The sequence below is a fragment of the Tupaia chinensis genome, unplaced genomic scaffold (assembly GCF_000334495.1).
Source record: "Tupaia chinensis unplaced genomic scaffold, TupChi_1.0 Scaffold138098_1, whole genome shotgun sequence".
In the NCBI taxonomy this organism is placed as follows: Eukaryota; Metazoa; Chordata; class Mammalia; order Scandentia; family Tupaiidae; genus Tupaia; species Tupaia belangeri.
In genome coordinates this window covers 59,353-80,151 of record NW_006197997.1, presented here as the reverse complement: position 1 = coordinate 80,151, position 20,799 = coordinate 59,353, and the positions used below count along the sequence as shown (strand labels likewise).

Sequence of the window (20,799 nt, the reverse complement as noted above, 5' to 3'; positions counted from 1 at the left end):
ACTCTGCCATGTCTGGAAGCCCGTCCAGCATTGGGTGGTGGGTAACCCATGGCTCAACCAGAGTCTACCTCCTTGTTACCACCCCCTTCCCTCCCTGTCCTGTCCCTAGCAGCCACAGGCATCTCTCTGACCCCCTCACCGCCTCTCACCCCCCACGTCCATTTTCCCCAGGCTCAGTGTCCTGGTCTGTGTCCCGTCATGGGTCTCTAGTTGGGTAATCCTGAGTGAATTGTCTGTATTCTTTGTTTCTGTTCCTTTCTTCCTCTGGAGCTGACCTTTTAGACTTTTTTTTCACCTTCCTCTGGGAAAGATCAGAGATAACAAAAGGGGAAGGAACTCAAACCCCTCAACGTGAGCAGCGGTAGGGAAGATGCCTGCAACCAGGAGGTTGAGGGGTGGTTCTCCTTCCTTCCTCTGAGCCCGTTCCCTCCGACTGGTAGCAATAATGCTGTCACTTGGGATTACAGCCGGCTTGATTCTTTCCTTACATTGGCATTTACATATTGGTCCGAATTAAACAGTGATGTTTATTCACGGGGCTCTCCTGAATCTGACCTCGTTCCTCTTCCGTCCTGGGTTCCCCTGGTTTGAAACCCCTCTTCCTGGAAGTGTGGTCGGTAGCATGGAGCGGATTGTCTCCTTATTTGGTCTATCAGTAACTCAAAAATTCCATAAATTTAGGTTACAACAAGAGTCACACTGGCAAGAAGTATGCATGGATTCGGAGGTTTGGGATCATTGCATTAGTGATAAAGCCATAAAGAACTCCAACAAAATGTTCAGGCTCTTGACATCAGGAACTGTCTCATTTGTCTCCGAGCAGTATAATGGACATTGACTAATTGCCCCATAAACGCTCTCTGGATCTTGGAAGAAGCTGGACTGTGTCCAGGACGAGCATGTGCTCTCAAGATATTTCACTAGAAGTTTCCATTGTTGGCTTTTATATTCGGTTAATGATCCATCTGAGTTAATTTTTCTGTATCATCCAAGATATTCTTGAGCACTTGTGGAAAGAAACTATTGTTTGATTGTCATTGTGAATTAACTAATACCCATCGGCACATACTGTGAGAGTCGGCGTGTGACGTTAGGTCATCTGGATGTTCCTAGGTTTTAAGGTTAGCTTCAGAGGAGGTGGCTAGCAGTTCTCCCCCATCCTTAAATACGGGATTATCATAATAGCAGTGTATTTCTTTTTGAGAGATTTTCATTATAGGGCATGTGTGCTCACCAGAGAGACAGAGACAGAGAGACAGAAAGCAAGAAATCACCCCCCAGGGGAGGATGGCCCCTCCACAATCTATTCTCCATTCTCCGCTTGGAATCTCGGATACACATGCACACACACACCTGGTGTGAGTTTAGGTTGCTGGGTCTGGGACTCGAACCACGGTCGACTACGTGGGAGTCCAGCAACATAACCATTACGCCATCTGCTAGTCCCAATAGCAGTGTATTTTCAACCAGGCCTCCCCAAGGAATTGTAGTATGGGTGGTACTCAGCCCACCCTTTGTCTGACTCTGAGCTCAGGGGGTCTACGGTCTATTTTTTCAATAGATACCTTGTGACACTACACTAGAATAATTTCACTCTCTCCATACAAAAAGCATTCATTAGGTAAGGGCCAGAAAGTGACAAGCTACACCACAACGTAATAATAAAGTGGGAGATGGGGTTTCAATGGGGGAGAGAATCCCACTTCTTCATTCTGGATACGCCGTGATTTTTTTCACTCATCCTCTGGCTGGAAGTTTAAATGCTTTATCATCTCCCCTTACTGTCATGCTGCAGTGAGCATCTTTGGGCACCCAACTGTCATTTCTGGAGGCCAGATTCCCAACCTATGTCTTTACAGGGTCGGTGTTACAACTGTTTCTGTCCCCTCCAAGTTGGCTTTGGTTACTCTGCTATCTGGAACTCCATCACACCCTTCTGTAGTCCTGCTTCGTAGGGAGCAGACTCTGAGCTTTGGCTTAGCTTCTCACACCTTTTCTGTCATTGACTTGGTTTTTAGTTACCCTGCCTGGGAGCTGTGATGTACCAGCTCATTTTTGTTGTTGTTATAGGATATCGTGTGATCGCCAGAGAGAGAGACAGACAGAGAGAGAGAAATCACCCCCCAGGGGCATGGCCACTCTGCAATCCCTTCTCCTCCATTCTCTCCTCAGGATTTTGGGCATGCACACTTGCACAGCTGGCATGATTTTCAAGCCACTAGGTCTGGGACTCAAACTGTGAAGGTGACCATGTGAGATCCAGTGCCTTAACCTCCATACCACCTGCTGGCCCACTAGCTGATTTTTTGATTGATTATTTATTTATTTGTTTAGAGAGATTTTTGCTATAGAGGACATGCGCTCGCTGAAGAAACAGAAAATGAGAAATCACCCTCCAGGGGGATGGCCACACTACAGTCCCTTTTCCTCCATTCTCCTCTTGAGATTTTGGGCATGCACACACATGCACCTGGTGTGAGTTTTAAGCCGCTGGTTCTGGGACTCAAGCCATGGTTGACTACGTTGTGAGTGTTTTTGGCAAAGGTGGGTGTGTTATTGGCATTTCCCAAATATCCTTAACCACGAACATGTTATTTTTCTCTTAGTTTAGGTGATAAGGTACAATGTGGATTAGTTTTTCCTCAAGTAATTTGACTTTATACTTTCAACTCCTCCTTTTCCCCTCCCACCTGGCAATTCTTTAGCTTTAGATTATAATAATGAAAGAGTTTATTGATCTTTAACATTTAGAGATTTTTTTTCTCTAGGTTCTTCTTATTAATATGACCTATTTAAACACATGCCAGGCTGTAGTCCCAATTTCTAGGGTTTCTACCCTTTATAGACCTCCATTAATTCCTTGGTGACTTAATTGTTTTTATTTTTAGTGGCCTCCTACACCGTGGAGGACTTTAGGAAAACCCCTATCTCATGTTAAATTTAGCTGGACTTTTAACAGGCTTGACTGATTGCTGTTCTTAATGGAAGAAAATATGACCCTCTCTCCTCCCTGTCGTTAAATGATTACCAATTTATGAACAGAGGAAGCAGCAACTGCATAAGTGCCTATCTTTTTAAGGATTGTGGTACATTATCAAGATGGATATACTTGCTGCTTTAATTGTACAGGCACCTGTTGGCTGCCTGTGCGTGCAAAGAGCATGCTGGCTGGGCTTTCTCTGAAGAGCCTTGGAGCCCGGCTCACCCCAGAGTGCGGCCCCAACCTCCACTCCCACACTTAATGAGGAGAGAGGGTCTAAAAGAAGCTCATGGGATTAACAGAGATTCTGAAACACCAGCCCCTTGGGAGAAGAAACGGAAGATGGAGTTCAAGGTGTAAGTGAGGGTGAAGGATTTGAACAAAGTGGGCCGGTCTTGGACTTCTGGAGACCTGGTTGTGTCTTTGCTGGACCGAGGGCCTCAACTATCCTGCAGTAAGAAAGGATTTGACTGGAGTGTGGCTTCCTTCTCTGCATCCACCAGCTGGTGACCCAGGGCACATTGCTTACCTCCTTAGATTCCCAGCTTCCTCTTCTGTAAAATCGAGGCAGTAGGGGATTGTAGTGAGGATTAACAAAATGGTAATTTACCCAGAGGGCTTAGCATTGGAGTTGATGTTCCTTCTGGACCCATTGCCTAGTTTTCCATTTCCCTAGTTTCCTGGAGAGCTCGGAGGGTTACCTCGACTCTGGGTAAAAGCTAGGTTGACTTGAATAAGCACGAAGACACTTCCAGTTGTGTATGGGCCGAGGCTGGGATGGGATTAGGCGGACTTAATAGTCACTGATCAGACTCCTCCATGTTTTCAAGACATGAGTAAAGCAACAGGTGAGAACGCAAGGCCATGGGAGTCAAAGAAACAGCGAGAATTGCCATAGTACCTGTAGTTGACCAGTGACCCTGCAGCGTGTGACCACAGGTCTGTGGTTTTACACTGATGTGGCAGATGTGGAGGGCTGGCTTACACACATGGCTAGCTATGGGTGCAGTTTCAGATGGGAACAGTGCAGAAGCTCTGGAGGCGGATGGTGGTGGTGGCTGCGCCGCAGTGCGGAGGTATTTAATATCATAGAACCATACACTTGGAAATGGTTAAGACAGTGAATTTTATGTGACGGATGCTTACCTCCCACTGCCCAGATTGGCTTTATACCTTCATTGAACCCTTTCTCTTCCCACCTTGAAACTCTTCTTCAGTTTTACATTTTAATAATGGAAGACCTTAGTGCTATTCCACATGGAGAGGTTTTTTGCTCTAGGACTTTCTCATTGAGAAGACTTGTTTAAAGCCTAATACCAATTTCTAGGCCCTCCCCTCCCCCCATTTATAGACTTCCTTCAGTATCTAGGCCCCATTGGAGATTCTAATTCTGCTGGCCTAGGGGCCATGCTGTGACATCCCTGCCAATCGTGTAGGAAGTGATCTTGAGAATAGTTAGTTAGAAATACTGGGGACCACTGCACAGTAATGGAATTTGCTTTATCTGTTAGTAGTTCTTGTAGATGGTAAAGACTTCAGAAAAATCTCCCCATGTCATGCTCCACGCATTCCACTATAGCCTGAGGGCAGCGATCCTGGCTCCCATTTGTATCAGTCTGTCGGTATATCCATATTTTTTATTGTCAGACAGCTTGCACACTCACCAGAGGGGGAGAGAGAGCATCTCCAGTGGGGTATGGTCACACCACAATTAATTTCCCTCTATCTCTCCATCCCATAGCTTGCACACTCACCAGAGGGGAAGAGACAGTATCTCCAGTGGGGCGTGGTCACACCACAATTCATTTCCCTTGATCTCTCCATCCCGTTGGGATTTGGGGTACACATGCACATATGCCTTGCATGTTTTTCAAGCCACTGGGGCTGGAATTTGAGCCACAGTAGGCCATGTGGGTTCTGGCTTCCAATGAACAGTGCTTAACCACTGTGCTACAGGGCTGTCCTACATCTGTTTTGTTTTTTCTTAATTTAGGGTTTTGAAATAGGGCATCTGTATTCTCCTGAGAGAGAGAGAGAGAGAGAGGGAAAGTGAGAAATCCTTCCCCTGTGGGACGGCCCAGTCGCGGTCCTTTCTCCTTCATTCTCCTCTCAGGATTTTGAACATGCATGCACACATGCCTGGCATGATTTTTAAGCCACTGTGGCCAGGTCTTCCACCATGGTTGGTCATGTGGGAATCCAGTGCCTTAAGTACCCAAAATTAGGAAATTGATACTGGGTTGATATCATACATTTTTAGCCCCACTTTGATAAGACCAGGTGGGATAAGTGTTGGAACTCCTAAGATGGACTCATTACAATCTTCAGCAAAGGTAGGTTACAGAGGAGAAGCTGGACTGGTTTCACAAGTTTGTCACCATGGCTTATGGCTAATCCAGCTTGATCTTTGGAAAGGTAGTGACATTTTTCCATCATCAAGAATATTCAGCCATGAACCATAGAATTCCTGTCCCCAGTACTGAGAGGTGGCTTGGACCAGATGTTTCCTGGTTGTCTTCCTTCTTGAAAGTCCTATGATCCTCTTCATTGCTTTGTCACAGTTTGCAGCTAATGTTGACTAGACTGTGATTCATGGGACATTCTATGTGGGTAGAGTTGCCAAAAGAGCACTTTCTTTTTTCTATGAGAGGTGTTTGCTATAGGGCATGTGTGCTCACCAGAAAGACAGAGACAGAAAGTGAGAAATCACCCCACGGGGGGATGGCCATGCCACAATCCCTTCTCCTCCATTCTCCTCTCAAGATCTTGGGCATGCACGCACACGCACCCAGCATGAGTTTAAGTCACTGGGTCTGGGACTCGAACCATGGTCGGCTACATGGGAGTTCAGTGACATAGCCCTTACGCTAACTGCTGGTCCCAAGATCACTTTCTTACGCTCTGGCCTAATTAGTAAGAAGAGCTGGATCACAGAGAGGGGTTGAAGTTTGCTGGATTGATGCATAGTTAGGGACAGAGCTGACGGAAAGGAGATATTCCAGAGAGAGAAAACAGTACTTGCAGAGATCCCATAGCAGGTCTTTATATGGATAGGCGATACTGAGAAGCAGTGGTGTTTTTAGGTTTCTGAGATCAGAGTGGAGGCCGAGCATGAAGCCAGATTTGACCTGGCCTCTCCCTTACTTCTGCTAATGACAGGATGTTGGTACTGCTGCACCCACTTTGAAAATGCATGTCCTTGAATCTTGCTAGTGAGAGGTTTAAAACTGAAGATCACACGACTGTGAGAAGCCAGCTCCTCTGGCACAGGGTTCGTCAGTGAGTTTTGCCATGCTCCGAAGCAGCTGCCTTGGCTCTTCAGAGCCCCAGCATTTCTGCCTGGGGTTTGGCCACCTCTGGCCTTGACAGACGACCTCAAGGCTGCAGCAAAGACCCAATGGAATGCACCTCTCAAACACTTGGCTGCTTTTGCTAGATAGCTTTAGAATTCTGTGGGTTATTCTTGTCACTATTCTTAAATGATGAGTGTCCAAAAGACTCATGAACCAGATTTTAGATGAGTGGGACTCTTTGGGATAAGAGTTGGGAAATGTCACAGCTGTGAATTGCAAGGAGTTTGGCAACCAGATTGTCTTGTAGCTTTTTTTTTTTTTGGTTAGATAGGTTTATATTTTATTTCTTCAGTGACATATTTACAGTTGAATATAAATTAAAGGCCTGCTTGCACACCAAAGCCAGGTCCTCTGGGAGGTTCACTCAAAGAAGTGAGACCTCCAGCTGGCTCACCAGAGAATTGCCCACTCCTTGGCTCAGGTTTTGGCATTTTTCCAGCCTTGAGCTCATCAATAATTTCTTCAATATCTCTAGGTGTCAAAACCTCATAGTAATTGTCATTTATTTGAACCATTGGTGTATTTACACAGGCTCCTAAATATTTCACCTCTATTAGAGTGAAAATGTGTCATGTGTAGTTTCTCCAACTTTTATTGCAAGCTTTCTCTGAATGGCCTCCAGTATGCTGTCAGAGTTTCGAGGCATGCAACGTGTAGTAGTGCAGACCTGAATGTGATACTTTCCAGCTGGCTTTCTATCATACGCTGTATAAAGAGTGGCCACTTATACTCTATGGAATACTACTCGGCCATAAAAAAAACCCAAGACCCTGGTTTCGATAGAAAATGGACGAATATGGAAGATTTACTGCTGAGTGAAGAAAGCAGGCTATGAAGGAGAGACATCGTATGTCTCCATTTAATATATATCAACTGTCTGCACTCTATGGCTGAAACAGAAAGACTAGAGGTTAGGGAAACATGGAAGATGGTTATAGATATTGGATACAGTGTGGGAAGAGGGTAGAAGGAGGAGGAGAGTATGAGAAAAGACACTAGGGAGAAAAATACAGAGACAAGACATTTATGAGACACAGAAATGGATTCTTATCTGTTGATGATAAGGTGTATAATATCCCCAACTGGACAGGTGTGAAATGTATTTAGGGTGGAAAATTCACTTTACCAGCTAAGTGATGCATAGTGATTGAATGTCTGAAAGAGATTAAAATATATTTAAAAATTCAAAAAATAAAAGTTGCCACTTTCTATCCTCTCATTGGAGGTACTTGTGAAAAAACTTCCGCAGCCTTATTCATAGCAGAGATGGGTGAACAACCCACTTTGCCTTTGTGCTAAATCCAGGACTGGAAGCATAGCTACTGCTTTATACCCTTCTGGATAGGTGGGGTTTTTTTTTTGTTTGTTTGGTTTTTGGTTTTTTTTTTTATGATTGCCTCTATCCTCTTACAGTTTTCTGGTGTGAAATCAGATGGAGTATTTGGGTTATTCTCAGGATTATCTCTGTACAAATAAGACTCCTCCAGCTCCATTTTGCATAACTGTCTAATGCACATGTCTTATATGTCTTCCCCACTGGGCGGTGAGACCAGTGACCTGGGCTGTTTTGCTTTGTTTTTAAAGAATTATTTACCTCATTCATTATCATTATTGTTTTTAATTTGACCCAAGAGAGATAGACAGACAGACACACACATACATACAGAAAAAGAGGGAGATAAGGGAGAGAGAGGAAGAGAAAGAAGAGTGAGAAAGCTAGCCACCAGGTTTGGGACTCGAATTGCCATCAGCCAGGTGGGAGTTCAGTGCCTTAGCCACCCCGCCGCCTGCTGACCCCATGGCTTTCTTTTGAACCACAGAGAGGCCTGGTATTTCTGGAAGTGAATCGATTTGGATTGCTTGCATGCAGTACATATCTCCCTTCTCCGTTCTATTGGCCATTGGTATCATTGATCAGACTCACTTGAGATATTATAAGGACAGACAAGGAACGTGTGAGGTTCCCAGAGAAGGAGGATCTCCCTCTGCACTTGACCCGAGTGAGGACCATGGGAATGTTTGCACCTTTTTACCAAGGCAGACCCTGACACTGGGGAGCTTCTGTTCGTTTCCAAAAATATGGAGGTTTTTCATCCTTTTTCTCTTTAGTTGTAGGGAGCTCGGAATGGAATGGAATAACTTCCAGGAGAAAAGAGATGAGAAAATAGTAGAAAAAAATAGTCCAGAAGTAGCTCTGGAGAAGAATCCCTGTTGTGAGAGCTGCCAATGGCAGGTATACAGCAGTCGCAAGTCCTCCTTCATTGTCCCAAACGGGGAGGCTGTTTGCATGCCAGGACTTTTGTGAATTAGTCCTGTCACTCTTCACTGCTTTAGCCACTGAGGCTCAGCACGCCAGAATCATATGATCCATTTTTTTTCTGAGAAGGAACAAGTGGTAATTTAAAATAGAACAAATCTAGTGGACAGTCCCTGGCTGTGCTGGTGGCTGATAGACATCTCAACAGAGGCACCACTTTTTTTTTTTAAGAGGTTTTTGTTATAGGGCGCGTGCCCTCACCGGAAAGACAGAGAGACAGAAAGCGAGAAATCACCCCCACCATGGGAGGATGGCCACGCCGCAATCCCTTCTCCTCCATTCTCCTCTCAGGATCTTGGGCATGCACACACATGCGTCCTGTGTGAGTTTAAGCCACCGGGTCTGGGACTCAAACTGCGGTTGACTTCATGGAAGTTCAGCGACATAGCCATTATGCCAAGTGCTGGTCCCCAGAGGCACTTTTTAAGGACAGGACAGACTTGTTCTCTGGTCAGGGGTCACTCCAGGGCAGAGTGGTAACTGGGGCAGCGTATCACGCATGAGTTGTTCACGAGGTAGAGCGAGATCAGAGTTGTGTGTGTGGAACTACACCTGTGCTGCCTGTGGTTTCGGTTCAGTGAATGAAATGATGGCTGAGCAAGATCAAGGTCACTGGGCAAGGCCTAACCTGCCAGCAAACTCGCAAGGGTTCTGGGTGGAAAGCAATGCAAGTGTCCGGAAGTGCTGCCCGGACATTAGCTGGAAGTGGGGCTGGACAAGGTAAACTAAGCCCTCCCGCGGCCCCACGACTCAGGTCTGTTTGAGACCATTGGTTGTTATCCTTTGGTGGCCATCAGAATCACCTGGAGGACTTGTTTAAACACAGAACCACGCGCACCACCCCGGACGTTCTGACTGGGGGCCAGTTACCAAGAGCTTTCCAGACATGCTGATGCTGCTGGTCCTGGAACCATGCTCTGAAACCTTCTGAGCAGGACCGAGTGGTAATTTAAAATAGGACAAATCGAGACCAGCAGATGGTGTAATGGCTACGTCGCTGGACTCCCATGTAGTCAACCACGGTTTGAGTCCCAGGCCCAGTGGCTTAAACTCACACCGGGCACGTGTGCATGCCTGCTCACAATCCCAAGAGGAGAGGGGAGGAAAAGGGATTGCAGCGTGGCCACCCCCCTGGGGGGTAATTTCACGCTTTCTGTCTCTATGTCTCTCTCTGTCTTTCTGGCGAGCACATGTGGCCTATAGCAGAATAATAATAATAATAATAATAATAAGACAAATCCCAGAGGAGTTCTCGGTCCTGGGGGATGGAATCTGCTTTCTACTTAGTAGGATGCCAAGCACCTGGGCTTGAAAGTTGGCAGGGAAACGTGGAAGGAAGAAGCACCTGTTCTGGCTTTGCTCAGTATCCGAGAATTGTCTCCTCTGTCCATCCTGCCCTTCCATCTGAGACTTAAAGGGAGAAGCTGATGACCCTGCAGTTTTGGTGAAAGAAAGAAGGGAACTGACCTTCCTGCCATATGGGGTCTGGGCTGGTGAGAGTCAGATTTAGTTCATTTGAACACTTTTTCAGTAGCCATTTGAGTTCTGTCTCAAAATTGCAGCTAGATCCGAGCCAGGCAAAGTACCCGTTACCACTCAGCTGGAATCTGCCGGACCCTGCCCTGTGACATGTCCAGAGGTCCCTGAACATGCCATTCATCCCCCACGTCAGTTGGAGGTAGACCAGAAGACATTTCTGTGTTCTGATGAAAGTCCTTTAATACTTCCCTTATGTTTCTTTTAGTTTTTTTTTTTGTTTGTTTTTGTTTTTTTTTTTTTTTTTTTTGGTAGTTTATAGGGACCATGTGCTCACCAGGGAGAGGGAGAGGGAGAAAGTAAGGAAGCACTCCCTCCTGCCCACTCTAGCCCCAGGAGGAATGGCCTTGCCACTCTCGGGATTTTGGGGAATGTATATGCACACATGCCCAGTATGATTTTCAAGTTGGTGAGTCTGGGATTCAAACCAGATTGCCACGTGGGATCCAGCCACCCTGACTCTCCCACCCTAACTGACTCATCTTTCCCTTATGCTTCTTCAAGGGAGCTGGAGGGGAAGGATTTTTAATTAAGAGTCCTTTTTAAATTTCCCAGTAATTAGATAGGAAATGATCTGAACATGTGCTCATAAATTACCCTCGAGAAAATTAGGGAGGCCTTGACATGGGGTGGTTAAAAGCACGCCTCAGCTTCAAATGCCTGGGTAGAACCCCAGGTTTATGACCTCATCACTTGTGTGACCTGCCTGTGTTTCAGTTTCCTCGCCTATGGCATTGGGATAGTGCTTGAATCTATTTAATAGATAGCTGTAAGGACTCCATACAGAAGTATACTTCATACAATTAGAATAGCACCTGGCACTATAGAAAGAAGTCAGTATAGGGACCAGCAGTTAGCGCAATGGCTATGTCGCTGGACTCCCACCTAGTCCACTGCGGTTCCGCAATCAGGACCCGGCAGCTTAAACTCACGCCGGGTGCGTGCGTGTGCGTGCGTGCCCAAGATCCTGAGAGGAGAATGGAGGAGAAGGGATTGCAGAAAGGCCATCCCCCCTGTGGGGTGATTTCTCGCTTTCTGTCTGTCTGTCTGGCGAGCGCACGTGCCCTATAGCAAAAACCTCTCCAAAAAAAGAAAGAAGTCAGTCAGTATATTTTGGTTAGTACTCCAAGTCTCAAGGCATCAAAAGACCTATGATGTTTCTGTATAAACTCTTTGAGGAATAGAAGTCTTCCTTACCTACGTAAGATTATGTTTTGTAGACACTAACAGTGTGCATTCTAAAGAAAATGAACTGAAGGGGGGGAAAACTGGCATAGTTCTCAAATTCCGAAAGCCTCATCTAAGTTTTTACCCATTACCACTTGCACCATCCCTACTCATTTCAATTTTCCAATAGATCTTAAAAATTCCATCCCGGACTCAAACATTCGTGGATCTAAAAATGGCGACGTATATGATTTTGATAAGGCCTCATGCTATAGTTTGAATGTATTCCCTGGAAGTTCATGTGTTGGAAACTTAGCTGCCATTGTGATGGTATTAAGAGTGCGGAAACTTATTCCAACTTTGATATACAAGGTAGGACTTGGGGGAAGTGATTAGGATTCAATAGAGCCATCAGGGTAGCCCCCATGTTTGAACCCTGGTGGCTTTACAAGGAAAGGGAGAGTGTCCAGAGTGGACACAGATACACTCTCTCTCGCCCTCCTGCCACGTGATGTCCTGCACTTCAGGGAGTTCCCACTGAGAAGACCCTCACCAGATGCTGCCCCCTGAACCTGGACTTCCAAAGCAGTGAGTCAGAGAAATCTTTATTCTTTATATTTACCCAGTCCGTGGTGTTCTGTGCTTGGTCACAGAAAACTGGACGAACACACTTCACATGTGATGGTAATAATACCTTACACACCTAACCTCACCCTTTAGTCCTTTCAGAGGGTCTTCCTAGTATAGTGCCTCATCTAATCCTCCAGTGGTCCAATTAGACTCTTGGTAGTCCCATTTTGCAATCTGTACAGCCTCAGAGAATGCTAACCCAGGTCCCACAGGGGTTAACCACAGAGCTGGATTTTTTTAAAAATTATTTTATTTAGCTTTATTTATTTGTTTATTTTAATTTGATCAGAGAGGGACAGTGAGAGAGAGAGAGTAAGAAAGTGAGCCATTAGATCTGGGACTCGAACTATGGTTGGTCATGTGGGAGTCCAGCGCCTTTAACCACCATGCCACCTGCCAGCCCCCAGAGCTGGAATTTTAACCTCATCCACTTCCGGGACCAACTTCTTCCTGTAATGCTCAGTTGGTTTGTCACGTTGAGTTCTTATTCAAATTTGTGATTCTGTTCATTGAGAGATAATGTTCCAACTGCTTTTGCTCTGTAATGAACTACCCAAACTTGGGGGTGTGAAACAACTATTTTATTTTGCTCATGAATTTTGTGGGTCATTTAGACTGGGCACACAAGGGCTGGCTTGTCAGCTACCAAGATTCCACGAAGTTTGGAACTCAACTGGGCAAATGTAGCCAGGAGGGCAGGAATCAGCTGGAGAGACCTCACTCAGCAGCCTGACAGTTTCCTGGCTGGGGCAAGGACCTCAGATGGAACTTCTGGCTGTTGGCCAGGACACCTACATGTGTCCTGTCCACACGGTGTGTCTGCACGGTCCGATTCAAACTTCCTCAGAGCACGTCCACTGAGTTCCTAGTGAGAGTCTCAAGAGAGCAGAGTGGAAGTGTGCGGCATTTTAAGATCTAGCTTCAAAGTCATGAAGCTTTACTTCTGGTGTTGAAGGCAGCCCCAGACTACTCAAGGTCGGGGGGAAGCACGTTGGCCTTGTTTGCCACTACAGGGGAAGTGTGTCAAGGCCACATTATAGGAAAGCAGATGATGAAAATCTATTTCCATATGGAAAACAGAATATGGACTGGTCCGGTGGCCTAGTGGTTAAAGCAGCTGGATCCCAAATGGTCAACTGCAAAACAAATCCTAGCCCTGGTGGCTGGAAAAACACACCAGGCGTATGTGTGTGCATGCCCCAAATCCCGACAGGATGGAGAAGTGAAGGGGAAGGGATTATGGTACGACCAGGCACCATTGGCATGTACTTTCTCTGTCTCTCTGGTGAGTGGACACACCGTCTGGCAATTAAAAAAGAAGAGAGAAAAAAGACAACGTGAGCTCTGTGTTGGAGGCACAGGAAGCTGTAGGTGAGGATCCCGGGGAGAGGATCAGGCCAGCTTGGACATGGTGAGGAAGTGGAGGAGGACCCGGGGTGCTGGGTCATTCATTCACCCATAGAGATTTGTTCCTGCTGTCTCTGACCCAGGCGGAATGAGCAGGCACACAGTCTGGGGATACTTCTGGACGGTCCCCACGTGGGAAGCAGCCCATCGTATGTTCTCATCCTGTTGAAAATTTGACCTCACTTATGACCATTTTAAGATTTATTTATATTTAGCACAGGCCCCTAACAGGGTTCTGTTTACTATCTAAAAAGTGAAAAGTTGATCTTGGTCAATGTCCTGTCTTGCTTATATTTAAAAGTTCAATGGGAAGAAAGAAATCACCAGGAGAAGATGGGTTGTAAAAGTTTATTTTACGTTTATGTGAAGTTTATTTTTGATCCCGCTCCTCTTCCTAGGGTAGGTCATGTCTTTTAAGCCCGTTCATGGTGTATTTCCTTTTCACTGGCCACTCCCCACTGAAAATAAGCTCTTTCTTATTTTTGAATCAGATTCTTGTCTTCAGAATTGTCTAACTTTAAATAATGATTGGACAAGCTCCAGCTCAAGTCAGGAGTAAAATCCTATTGCTTTTTGACCTCTGGGTGAAGATCAAGTGTGTGTAATAAAATATCAGTCCCGGGAGTCACCTTCGCTGATTTTTTCCCCTATTATTCTTTCCTGTTATTCCATATCCACACAGGTCTTACAGCCAAGGATTGTTACATGAAGATCCAATCTGAAATGAAAACTGACGGTTTTAACCAATAAGCTCTAAAGCTGTTGCACTCCCACTGGGAAGTGGTTACCTTTCCCTAAACTTCCTGAGTTGTCCCCTCTGAGTCCCCCTGTTGATTTCTTATGGAGCCTTTGGAAAGTTCCCTGAGGTTTCACGGTGTTTGCTGTCAGAGTGGGGGGCAGTGTGCAGACCTCCCAAGGTCCCAGGCTCTGCAGCTGTGCTCCTTCAGTGCAGAAGGCGGGCTCTCGGGCGGGGCTGTGCTCAGTCCTTCCGGGTGACGCAGGTCTGAGGTCATGCTGGGAGAGTGGGTCCACGTGGCTTTGGAAACCCAGCAGGATCTGAGTTATCTGGCCCAGATCTCTGGAGCTGAAGTATATTTTCAGAACCTTCCAGAAGCCCCCACCCCGGCACCTTTGAACTCATGCTGGGTACATGTGCGCCCCAAATCCTGAGAGGAAAATGGAGGAGAAGGGATTGTGGTGTGGCCATCCAAAAGAAAAAAAAGATTGAACAGGGGTAGTCACTGGGGGTGGCCTGTAACTGATGAGTACGAGTCAGATCATGTTGAGGGGAAACTTGTCCTGTCCTCACTGTGTCCGCCATTAGATTGAACAGGGGTAGTCACTGGGGGTGGCCTGTAACTGATGAGTACGAGTCAGATCATGTTGAGGGGAGGAAACTTGTCCTGTCCTCACTGTTTCCGCCATTGTCATTTAGTATTCCATCCTTCCCAAGAGAAGTTCTGAGAACCTGTTCTCTAATTGCTGAGCAGTGGCCTCCTGGCAGCCCCGCAGTCCCAGGGAAGCGCTTTCATCAGCCCATCCTTCCCTCGAGTCCTATTCTAATGGCTACATGGCGTGCCATTCTCAGGCCAAGGCAGAGTAGTACATGGAGCAGGAGACTACACGTAAGAGGTGAAGTTTATTGTTTCACACACAGGTAGTTCAGGCCTGGAGTGGTGGCTCCACAGTCATCAAGGACCTAGGGCTCTTCTCCTTTTCTGTTGCCCTAGTATCAGAGCATGACTTCTTGCCTCAGAGCTGCCTCGTGGCCCATTGTGGCAGTCAGAGCTCCAGCTATCACATCCAAATTCCACATAGGAAAAAAGAAGGACGAGAGAGGAGTACAAAAGAGTAAATCTCCCAGCTAACTTTTCTCCTTTTATGGAGTTTTCTGGAAAGTGTCACGTCATGGTTTCTACATGCATCTTATTGACCATCTCTTGCCCCATGGGGAAGTGGGAAATGTTGCCTTTCAGTTGGCTATATTGGAGATTGGAATAAAACGGAGTTCAGATAAAAAGGAAGAGTGGAGAATGGATATTGGTTAGGCACATAGCGGCCTCTGCCACAGTCTAGCACATGTGAGGTACCTCGTGTGTGAACGTGAACACATCCTGCCAAGTATTCTGTAGTCTTTTATAGAATTCCAGCCCTCCTAGCGGCTCCGAGACTGCCGGAGGCCTGAGCGCGCCCTCCTTTCTGCACATCTGGTGGGTTTGCAGCACGTCTTTGCTGAGTGGAACCAGACCCAGCTCCCTGTCCTGTGCGCACACTCCTCCCCTGTACATCTGCAGCTTTACATGATTGCTTCTACAATATTTTTTAAAAAGCATAACTTCAGGGGCTGCCAGGTGGCGCAGTGGTTAAGGGCGCTGGACTCCCACATGGCCAACCATGGTTCGAGTCCCAGACCTGGTGACTTGCACTCTTTCTCTCTCTCTCCCACCTCTGGTCGAATTAAAATAAGTAAAGTTCAATAAAGTAATTCTTTGAAAAAAAAAAAAAAACCACTTAATTTCAGGGACCAGTAATTAGCATAAAGGCTATGTCGCTGGATTCCCATGTAGTCGACCATGGTTTGAGTCCCGGACCCGGTGGCTTAAACTTACGCCGGGCACGTGTGCGTGCATGCACAAGATCCCGAGAGGAGAATGGAGGAGAAGGGATTGCGGCGTGGCCATCCCCCCCTGGGGGGTGATTTCTCACTTTCTGTCTCTCTGTCTGTCTCTCTCTCTGGTGAGCGCACGCGCCCTATAGCAAAAACCTCTCAAAACAAAACAAAACAAAAAAACACTTAATTTCAGGCCAGCTTTGTGCCCTGTTGGCTAAGGCGGTTGGATCCCACATGGCCAATTGCATGGTTCAAGTCTCAGGCCTGGCCTCCTGAGAAATGTGCTGGGCATGCGTGCCCAAAATCCTGAAAGGAGAAAGTCATGCAGGAGAAGGAGGCGTGGTGTGGCCATTTCCCACGGAGCGCTCTGCTCTCTCTCCCCCTCGCCCCCCCTCCCCCCGTCTCTCTCCAGCAAGCGTACTCGCCCTCTAAGAAAAAAGTTTTTTTCCGAGGATTTTTACATCATCATCCATTTAGTATGTGCTGCTGAAGAGAGCACCGTAATTAAGAGTTTAATCCGTTGTTCAGAATGAAGATGTGAGTAGCTTAAGAAAATGAGAAGTTGTTCTAGGCCATGAACACAAGCAGTCTTAGGAACAGACGAAGTCCCGCTGCCTGAGTCCAGACGTTAGAGAGACGGGATGCAGCGGTCTCACCACGAGTCAGTGTCAGAGTGTTGGGGGAAGTCTTTGAAGAAACGCCACTGTTTACTGTTTTATTTTATTTTACTTTAAACTGGCAGTGTGAGAAGATGAGCGGTGTCTGAGAAAACGGCTGTCAGTACTTTATATTTGAGTACGGTCAGGGGATCCTTCTGCAGCTAGCTATGTTCATTTATTCCGCCCCAAGACAGAAGAATGGATGGGATGGATCGGCATGGCCGGAGGGAGGGCTGTCCCCTTTGCTGGGGTGGGGATGGGTGCTGGGCATCTCGGTCGGAAAGTGTCTTTGGTGAGCCCCTGCCACGTGACCAGCTGACTCACTTGGTCCACGGAGTGGAGTCTCGGGAGAGGTGATGTCAGCAGGGACTGCAGCTTCTAGGGGGAGGGGAGTCCCTGTGGGCCCCACCCTCTGGCACTGGGAGCCGAGGGAGGTTTGCAGCACGTTCTGTGCTTCTGTTTTAGGTGGGGGCCATAGCATCTGCTGCTGCTTCCTCATTTTCTCCCGTCTGCTTCCCTTCCTTCTCTTTTTCTTTCTTAGGCTCTTTAAATTTTTTAAAAAATTTGCTAGAGGCACGTGGGCTCACCAGAGACAGAACGAAAGAAAGAGAAAGAAGGAAAATGAGAACGCAACCCCTCCTTCCCCTCCATGGGGAATGGTCACACTGCAATCCCTTCTCCTTCTTCTCTCCTGACGTTCGGGATTTGGGGTACTCATGTACACGTATCCGACATGTTTCTCAAGCTTCTGGGTCTAGGACTTGAACTGTGTACTCAGCAGTGTGGGATCCAACCTCTCTAACTGCCATACCATGGGCTGCCCCCTTTTTTTCCTATTTATTTCACATGTGCTGTGTGTGCAGCTCAGGGCATCAATTCTGGCTCTGCCATGGCAGTGTGACTCGACTTCTCCGAATCTTCCCACTCTCATCTGTAGCCTGAGGTCAGTTCCTACTTCAAAGAGTTGTTAGGAGAATCGAACGCATGTAGGGAGAAAGCCCCAGAGAGACCTATAACGGCCAGATGGTGTCGGGCTACCTAGGCTAAGAAGTTCGGATTCTGTTTACAAGCTCCGGGAAGCAGAGCAGTGATATGATATAGATTTTTTAAAAATTTATTTTATTATTTTTACATTTTTCCCCACATCTTATTGATTCACAAAATACCTTAAACTAAAGACCCCTCTGGCTCTGTGGAGAAAGTGTGTTGGCACAGGGTGGGGGGTGGGCAGGTGTGGAAGCAGACAGCTAGCCAGGAGGTGAGACAGTGGACAAGGTGGCCAGACTAGTGGTCCCCATGGAGACGGAGGGAAGGAGCTGGGTCTGGAGCCTTCGTGGAGTAAAGACAGCAGGGAGAGCCGAAGTCTTAGATACAGGAAAGGGAGAACAGTCAAGGTTAGTCCTAGGTTTGAGGCGCGAGTGCGTGTGGTGGATGGTGCATGCTTGAGATTGTCACAGAGGACTGTGCACCAATGCCACCCACAGAATGCCACTGCCTGGCTTCAGAGCATCGGGGGCGAGAGCACGTCACTGGGCCGTGTTGGAAGCTGAGTGGGTAGGACAGGCCAAGTTGTACTTCTCTTGCTTGGAAGCCGTTGTGCTCAACCGTCCACCCCATTTTAGATGGCAGCTTCTGGGATCCCATGGGCAGGATGGAGCGAAGCGTGGAAAGCAACACAAAAGCTGGAGGGGGACCCTGATGTTCATCTTGTTACCAACCTAGGTAACCTGGTGCCTCCCCCATCCCGCCTGCTTTAACAGAGTTGGGACAAAGTGAAAGTGCAGGGGTGGAGCTGGGATAAGCCTGGGGATCTTAGGTGCATCCTCAAAATCTGGGTGCTGTCGTGGTGCTGCCTCTGATCTTAGGTGTGTCCCCAAATCTGGGTGATGCCTCTGACTCTTAGAGCCAGAGTCGGAACCCCACCTCCTGCCAAATCCAACTGGATACATCTTGATGGTGGGGGGGGGCAAATGGAGTCTTTCCCTGGACGTCTGGGTTTGGAATCACTTGGAGAAACACTGCCCTGAAGGTTTTCCAAGTGGCCCCTACTCTGGTTCTCTTCCTTCCAGTTAAAAAAAAAAATTTTTTTTTTCCAGGAAATTAGTTTGATGGCAGCATTTCCTCTTCCGGTTCATAGTTCAGACTCTGGCGGCCATTAGAGGCAGACAGCCTCCCCTCTGAGGAGGAAGAAACCCTTCACGTGTTTGATGAGTGTGTTCCTAAAATAGTGACAATAGCAGCGACCACCGCAGTGATCATGTCGTATCTACGAAATTATCGTCGTGAACTTAGAGCCTCAGATAAACGTCTTTGGCAAATCTGAAAAGAATATGTCAGAAAGAGAAAGAGAGGCCAGAATTTAGAGGGTCTAAAAATAGCCGTCGAAGCGCAGCTGTGTTTAGCTTGTCAGAGAACCTGTTGAGTCGAGGCGGGCGGGGGATGTTATTTTCCTGGCCCTGTGGTCATTTGTCTTTTTTAAGAAGGGTCAGCAAACATTTCCAAATAGGGATTGATTTTTTAAGGGGAAGAAGATGGCTGAATGTACATCATGTTCCTTGTTTTCTTCTCATACTCTTACCTTTTCCCTACTCCAAATGTCCTTTTAAGAAAAGAAAGGGAGACCAGCAGTTAGCGTAATGGCTATGTCGCTGAACTCCCGTGTAGTCAACTGCAGTTCGAGTCCCGGACCCAGTGGCTTAAACTCACGCCGGGTGTGTGTGCATGCGTGCCCAAGATTCCGAGAGGAGAATGGAGGAGAAGGGATTGTGGCATGGCCATCCCCCCTGGGGGGTGACTTCTCGCTTTCTGTCTCTCTCTCTTTCTGGTGAGCGTATGCACCCTATAACAAAACCTCTCCCCCCCCAAAAAAAATAGTTTAAAAAAATGAAGAAAAGAAAGGAGGGCCAGCTCTGTGACCGACTGGTAGCATGCTACTTAAAAGCTGGTTTGAATCCCAGTCAGTCCGAGACACGCCAAGCACGTGTGTGAGTGCCCAAGTGTCAATGGACCTGAGGGCTGGAGGAAAGGGATCACAGTGTGATCAGGCCCTGTGGAAGGTGCCTCTCTCTCTCTCTCTCTCTCTCTCTCTCTCTCTCTTTCATGCATGTATGTGCTCTATCACAAAGGGAAAAAAGAAAGGTTTTCTCAGTGGAGGAGGTGGCAGCTGCCTGGGTGGCAGGATTCCGCATTGTGTTGGTGATTTTGCTTGTTGACTTAATGACTGTTAGTCTGGGGAGGGGTGATGGTGGTGGTCTAACTGGCTTGTCTCAGTAGGTTCTGCACAAACCCACTCAGTCTTCACACTGAAGAAATAACAGTGTGACTTCTCTAAGAATGACCAATTTCTACATCTTCCTTGTCCCACTTCTAGACAGGAATGGTGTCTTCTTTCTACTTCCCCACCCACAGTTGAAGGTGTCTGTTCCACTCCTGGCCTCAGCAATCCTCAGGCCTCTATTCTTAACGTTCTTGGGCCATTAGCAGCCCAGGCCGGGCTCTTAGCACAATGGTTAATTGCTGGGTATGGGAAGCTGTATCCCATGTGGCTGACTGTGGTTCGAGTACCAGCCCATCATCTTGGAAAACACATCAGGTGCTTGTGTGTGCATGCCGCAAATCCTGATGGGATGGAGAAAGGGAGGAGAAGGAATTGGGGGGGTGGGGGGGAGGTGCTTTCTCTTTTCTTTCCCTCTTTGTCAAGTGCATGTGCCCTCTGGCAGTTAAAAAGAGAGAAAAAGGAAAAAAAGGAATGTCAGTACCCCCAAACTTGCCAGTCAGTAGGATTTCAAATCTCCTGCCCTTCAATAGTCACTGAAACCTTCTCTGAGATGAATTCTACTTCTGGTGGAGTGTACGAGGGTTGTGCTGCCCATTGGTCCTCAGGCCAGAGATCGAAAACTGGTGACCCCTAGGCTGGATCTTGCTCACCTCCATGTTTTGCTTGCCCTGCATAGTGTTTATTGCTAGAGTTGCCAATATTTAAAAGTCGAACTATTTTGTTTATAAATGTAGACTTACGGTTCTCTTGGAATGCTCTGGGATGTATCCATGGTTTAGACCTCTTTGAGAGTGGTCCCTGGACTGGTGTGTGGAGGTCCTTGTTCTCTCTAGGGTAGCTCCCTTATGAGTCTTGATGGGGA

General features: G+C 47.1%; 1 protein-coding gene and 1 pseudogene across 1 annotated transcript in view; one reads left to right on the top strand and one right to left on the bottom strand.

Moving 5' to 3' along the window:
- The window catches only part of LOC102492922 (integrin alpha-9), a 198,560-nt gene that overhangs the window by 128,095 nt on the left and 49,666 nt on the right, over positions 1-20,799 (top strand). The gene's annotated exons all lie outside the window — the stretch shown is intronic.
- Positions 6,651-9,346, bottom strand: LOC102492503 (NADH dehydrogenase [ubiquinone] flavoprotein 2, mitochondrial-like; annotated as a pseudogene).